This window comes from Arachis ipaensis, chromosome B04 (genome assembly GCF_000816755.2).
Source record: "Arachis ipaensis cultivar K30076 chromosome B04, Araip1.1, whole genome shotgun sequence".
Classification (NCBI taxonomy): Eukaryota; Viridiplantae; Streptophyta; class Magnoliopsida; order Fabales; family Fabaceae; genus Arachis; species Arachis ipaensis.
The window spans coordinates 110,292,506-110,299,354 of record NC_029788.2 but is presented as its reverse complement, the minus strand read 5'-3'; the positions used below and the strand labels follow the sequence as shown (position 1 = coordinate 110,299,354).

Sequence of the window (6,849 nt, the reverse complement as noted above, 5' to 3'; positions counted from 1 at the left end):
AGGCATTCATCATATGCATCTATGTGACATTGTTTGGGTGTGCATATTATACTTGGTTTGCCTATGTGATTAATTATGCTTAATTGCTATTTGCTCTACTTGAAGTAATTGTTTGTTTGTGCTTGAACTTTCATACTTGTGTTTGCGACTGAAACTCTGTTGCACTGTGGTGATTGGTTGTTGTTTGGATTGTTTGGGCCTAGGGCCGTGGTTGATCATGAGGTGGGCTGAAGGCCATGTTTGGTTGATGTTTCTGGTTTAGAAAAGTATAAAAACTAAACTGGTTTAGCATAGACTTGATGAACCTATGCTTGGAGTAGGTTGGTCATTCATACTGCTTAGGAAAAACCTTTGAAAGGCTTTTGAATTTTTGAATAAATAAAATATATAGCATGTTTCATACTTATTATGAACCAAGCATATATAGGCGTAATACTCAAATAAAGAAATTCACTGACCGGGACCAAATTAAACAAGAAAGGTAAATGCATTGATGCGATTGACCAAAAAAATGGGAAAAAGAATTGGAAAAAAGTTGATTGTTTCTTGAATTAGCTAATTGAGCTTTAGCGGGTTGTGCACATAAATATGTTAATAACGCGATAAACATAGCAGATTTTTACTTACCTATTAAGAAAACTTGTTAGTGAAGGAGGAAGACACAGAGACCTATTCTTAGACAAAGAGGACGAAACATCCTCGTATGTTCTAAAAGCTGTTATTGCAGTGGCAATTAATAAAAATAGAAACTTAAACTTGTCTTAACAAGAACAATCATAAATATTAAAGATAAAATGCTACAACTTTGTACCAACAGAAAATATTAAACCTCAATTGTCATCCAAACTCCGACACAACCACCTATCCTAAGCTAAACTAGAAGGTTGAATTGCACATTAAAAAATTGAGAAAGAATCAAAATAAATTATCACACAAACCACTTAAAACCCTCGTCAGTCACAGAAATGCCACACTTCCCTCATCTGCGATCATAGCAATGAGTGCTAAACTTTTTGTGGGAATTTGAGCTCTATTTGCCATTTAACCTGAACAATTGCAATGAAAAAGATTGAGGGGAAAGAAAAAGTAAACGAAAGATGACATTAAACAAAGATATACAACTTGAAATTTGAAAGATTCAACCACATACAACAAGGGTAAAAACATGACATCAGGTCCATTCTTTCAAATTTATATTGATCGGTTTTAGCACTATATGCCACAAAAGAAAGGGCTGACTTCAAATTCTTTTACATCAAAATTTTTATCAATTAACCAGACCCAAGTTTAATGAAATAATCAATTGATTGAAACAAATTTCTAAATTATATTCGATAAACTAGCATCAGCAAACTAAAGAACATGAGATTTGTAAGCAAGATGCATGAAAGCAAACATCATTAGAGAAGCAGAAAATCATACTGTAAAATGATAGTAAAAGGAAGAACCAAATCATAATAAGATATCTTAAACACAATTTAAAATGGCAAAATGGAGAACTTGAAGGTCAGGGAAAAAAATAGAATTTTGAAATCTAAGTTTATTTAGAGTAGGTATACTAAATAAATTCAAAGCAAAATCGAAAGAGATCGCAGCTTATTGCATTCATCAATCATCAAAACTTTGAAAGCACAAGGGATGAAAATAAATGGGTGAGAACTAGGAATGGATATTGAAGCTTACCGAATGAATGGATTGATGAGAGTAAGGCTTGTCAGTCAGTATCCACACATCTACTGCTCTCAACTCTATTCTTGCTTCTTTATTTTGATCTAATCCATATTCTATAAAAATACTCTTTGAGAAGCCACTACTTGAACACTTCGAACCTACAAAATCATCACATTAATAAGCAAGAACTTTTTTGTAAAACCCAGAACTTTTGGAAAATGAGTCAATTTCAAATTATTTATTCATTAAGGATTAAATAATAAATATTTTATGGTTTACTTTAAATAATTAAGATTTTAGAATTTAATACTTCAATTCTTATGAATAAAGAAAATCAATTATATTATCTCTAATGACTGAATTAGAGCATTTCTTTAAAATTAATTTGTAATTTATGATCAAATAATATTTTCCTTAAAGGTAATTTTGTTGAATTAAAATTTGTTTTCAATTATGCTATTACCCCCTAATTTTATTAAAAATTACCTAAACTACCACAGTTTAACCCTAACCCTAATTCCCAAATTGGGAAAAAACCCTAACCCTGAAACCCTAACCCAATTACCCGGTTCCCCCTTAACCCAGCAGCAGCAACACCGGCAAAATGAAGCCAAAGAAACAAAAAGGTAGAGAGGAGAGGGATTCACATAGAAGACATAGCACAGAGGGGAGAAAGAGATCGCCCAGCTCGTCGCCGCCGCGCCGCTCAGGGCCACCGCCTCGCCACAGCCTCACTCATCTCGTCGTCGTCGCATAGCTGCCCGCCATCATCATCGCTGGTGCTAACATAGAACGGGAGGAGAGAGCACGCGCGCAAGGAGAAAGAAGAAGCCACTACCCTGCATCCATCGTCGTTTTCGCGGGGTCTGTGTAGCCGCCTTCGTCCACGAGTGATGTCGAAGAGAAAGTTCGTAACGAGAGGGGAGGCACGCTGCCGTGTGGAGCTGTGAGTCCAGTTGCCGTCACCGCCGCGAATGGCGTCGCCATTGCTATCACGTCTAGCTGCTGCCGCCGCATGCCCCTTCGCCGCTGTTGGAGGTGAGTTGCTGGAGCCTTCTGCCATCGGAAACCAACATCCGAGCTACCCAGGAAACCGCTAGTAGAACCACTGTTGTTTTGGGTAAGCTCTTCCCTGTTTCTGCTTCCTTGTTCTACCAATTTCTTTCTACTCTGAAGCTTATCACTGAAACTGTTTATATTGGATAAAGTGATTATTGTAAATTTCCTTGCCACTGCCGCCGCCGGAATCACGAATCAAGGTGGAAGAGAAGGCCATCTTCCCTGCTGCTGCTATAACCGTCCTTACTGTTGTAACACCCTACCATACAGAGTCTTATGCTTAAGTCATAATTCAGAGATGACAAGGTATTAAGACCTCTAAAATAAAAATTTAGTACGTATAGTATTATGAAGAAGGTTTATAACTAGTGAGCTTTGAAGAAAAAGGGGTAAAAGAAAATCGTAACTCGAAAAGCGCAACACTCCTATGGATAACGTAACGAAACAGATAAAGGAACAAGCTAACGCGAGCTTATATATATACATAAGAGTGTCAAAAACATGAATATCAAAACTCGAGATCCGGTTGCGAAGTTAACCGATCCGAGCATAGAAGTATATACATAAATATATAGAACAAGGAACCCAAAGGGACATAAATACAGAAAACCTATTCTCCAAAACCATCTCTACGAGGGGTTATCACAGTTTGTATTATTAGAGGAGATAACAAGTATCTAAGAAAAATATATAAACCAAAAATAGAGTCCCGAGAATCAAGGATCTTCGCTAATCCAGAAGTCTCCAGCATGCCTTAGCGAGGAGCCTCACGTTTTGCATATGAAAATCACAAAATCCGCATGAGTAAGAACCAGAGGTTCCCAGCATGGTAACAGTTCCCACATATTTAACATATAATATCAGAGGAAAGCCGAAGGCAATCCTAGAACTTCCACCAGATAAATCAAAGCTTATAAACGGGCTAAACCATAAATGGCAACTGACTAATGATCTTCAGTCTAACTAATACTTCCCTTTTCAAGTCCTTTAGACCTCCCAACCGCCAACAGTAATATAATATAGCAAACACAATTATAAACAAGAGATATACAAATAGGAAGCAGATACATCATTTAGACAATTAGCAAGTAATATGCAGTCAAGCATTCCAAACAATTCACATAGTATGCATATGATGTATGCCGGTCCTAATGGCTGATAAGTCTCATATGTCGATTATAAAGCCAGCTCAACAAGTCCCGGTAGCTAACCGTGGACTGTCCCTCTGTCGTGCATCCCCAACTCAAGTTATTCTCGATCATCATCATGATCATAATCAATTTAATACAACACCCACACTGGTGTTTATCCACGGGGGCGAGCTCATCCGGAACTTTCACAGTGTCCAGCCACACTTACGATATAGGGTGGTGCACGAAATTGCAATCACACTTTTGCAATTCCGCACAACTAACCAGCAAGTGCACTGGGTCGTCCAAGTAAACCTTACGTGAGTAAGGGTCGATCCCACGGAGATTGTCGGCTTGAAGCAAGCTATGGTTATCTTGTAACTCTTAGTCAGGATATCAATAATTATCAGGTTTAATTGTGAAAAGTAAAAGAACATGAAATAAGTACTTGTTTTGCAGTAATGGAGAACAGGTTGAGGTTTTGGAGATGCTCTATCTTCTGAATCTCTGCTTTCCTACTGTCTTCTTCATGCACGCAAAACTCCTTCCATGGCAAGCTGTATGTAGGGTTTCACCGTTGTCAATGGCTACCTCCCATCCTCTCAGTGAAAATGTTCAACGCGCTCTGTCACAGCACGGCTAATCATCTGTTGGTTCTCAATCAGGTTGGAATAGAATCCAGTTATTCTTTTGCGTCTGTCACTAATGCCCAGCCTTCAGGAGTTTGAAGCTCGTCACAGTCATTCAATCCTTGAATCCTACTCAGAATACCACAGACAAGGTTTAGACCTTCCGGATTCTCTTGAATGCCGCCATCAATTCTAGCTTATACCACGAAGATTCTGATTAAGGAATCCAAGAGATATCTACTCAATCTAAGGTAGAACAGAGGTGGTTATCAGGCACACGTTCATAGGTGAGAATGTTGATGAGTGTCACGGATCATCACATTCATCAAGTTTAGGAACAAGTGATATCTTAGAATAGAAGCAAGCGTGATTGAATGAAAAACAGTAGTAATTGCATTAATCCATCAAGACACAGCAGAGCTCCTCACCCCCAACCATGGGGTTTAGAGACTCATGCCGTAGAAGATACAATAAGAAATATGTAAAGTATCATGAGGTACAGATACAATATCAAAAGGTCCTATTAATAGTGAACTAGTAACCTAGGGTATATAGAAATGAGTAAATGACGTAAAAATCCACTTCCGAGGTCCACTTGGTGTGTGCTTGGGCTGAGAATTGAAGCTTTCATGTGTAGAGACTTTTTCTGGAGTTAAACGCCAGCTTTTGTACCAGTTTGGGCGTTTAACTCCAATTTTTGTGCCAGTTCCGGCGTTAAACGTTGGGAATTCTGAAGCTGATTTGCAATGCCGGTTTGGGCCATCAAATCTCGGACAAAGTATAGACTATTATACATTGCTGGAAAGCCCAGAATGTCTACTTTCTAACGCAATTGAGAGCGCGCCAATTAGGCTTCTGTAGCTCCAGAAAAGCTACTTTGAGTGTAGGGAGATCAGAATCCAACAGCATCTGCAGTCCTTTTTAGCCTCTAAATCAGATTTTTGCTCAGGTCCCTCAATTTCAGCCAGAAAATACCTGAAATCACAGAAAAACACACAAACTCATAGTAAAGCCCAGAAAAGTGAATTTTAACTAAAACTAATAAAAACATACTAAAAACATACTAAAATGTACTGAAAACATACTAGAAACAATGCCAAAAAGCGTATAAATTATTCGCTCATCACAACACCAAACTTAAATTGTTGCTTGTCCCCAAGCAACTGAAAATCAAAATAGAATAAAAAGAAGAGAATATACAATAGACTCCAAAATATCAAAGAAACTTAGCTCCAATTAGATGAGCGGGACTAGTAGCTTTTTGCTTCTGAACAGATTTGGCATCTCACTTTATCCTTTGAAGTTTAGAATGATTGGCATCTATAGGAACTCAGAACTCAGATAGTGTTATTGATTCTCTTAGTTAAGTATGATGATTCTTGAACATAGCTACTTTATGAGTCTTGGCTGTGGCCCAAAGCACTCTGTCTTCCAGTATTACCACCGGATACATACATGCCACAGACACATGACTGGGTGAACCTTTTCAGATTGTGACTTAGCTTTGCTAGAGTCTCCAATCAGAGGTGTCCAGGGTTCTTAAGCACACTCTTTTTGCTTTGGATCACTTAAAAATTTTTTTGACTGCTTTTTCTTGCTTCAAGAATCAATTTGATGATTTTTCAGATCCTCAATAACATTTCTTCTTTTCCATCATTCTTTCAAGAGCCAACAAGTTCAACATTCTTTAATCAACAAATTCAAAAGATATATGCACTGTTCAAGCATTCATTTAGAAAATAAAAATTATTGTCACCACATCAAACTAATTCAACTAGTTTCAGAGATGAATTCGAAATCCTGTACTTCTTGTTCTTTTGTGATTAAAGCATTTTTCATTTAAGAGAGGTGATGGATTCATAGGACATTTATAGCTTTAAGACATGAACCTTAAATTTTATTAATCATGAATTAAGAACAAGACTCAAAAATAGATATAAGATAAGACTAATAGTAATAGAGAACAAAATTTTAAATGACTCTAAAATAGACTCCTAATGATAGAGATTATCACAGAGTTAGGACTCAACAACCTTGATCTTGAGAAGTGGATGCTCCCTCAACTTGAGGCGTATTTGACCCTTCAAGGGAGAGCTTCTGGCGCTTCAGCTCTTGTAGCTCACGCCCCTGCTTCTCTTGTTCCTTCAGCAATTTGCAGAGCATGCAGTTTTGATTCTGCTGTTCTTCCTTAATTTGTTCTATAGCTTCTTGCAGCTTGGCAACAGATGCTTTTAGACGAGTCCAGTAGTCAATTTCAGGAAGTTCAGGGAGGAACTCCTGCGCCCTCCTTTTGATGGAGTTATCTTGCATTTGTCCTTCCATTGACCTCTTGGTGATTGGGTGCTCAATTGGGATGAATT

The 6,849-nt window shown here is 37.9% G+C and overlaps 1 long non-coding RNA gene across 1 annotated transcript; it reads right to left on the bottom strand.

The window, feature by feature from the left end:
• On the bottom strand, positions 1,015–1,849 carry LOC110270752. Its single transcript, XR_002360391.1, has 2 exons — positions 1,684–1,849; positions 1,015–1,046 (listed from the first exon to the last, which is right to left on the bottom strand). It is a non-coding gene; the product is annotated as an uncharacterized LOC110270752 (long non-coding RNA).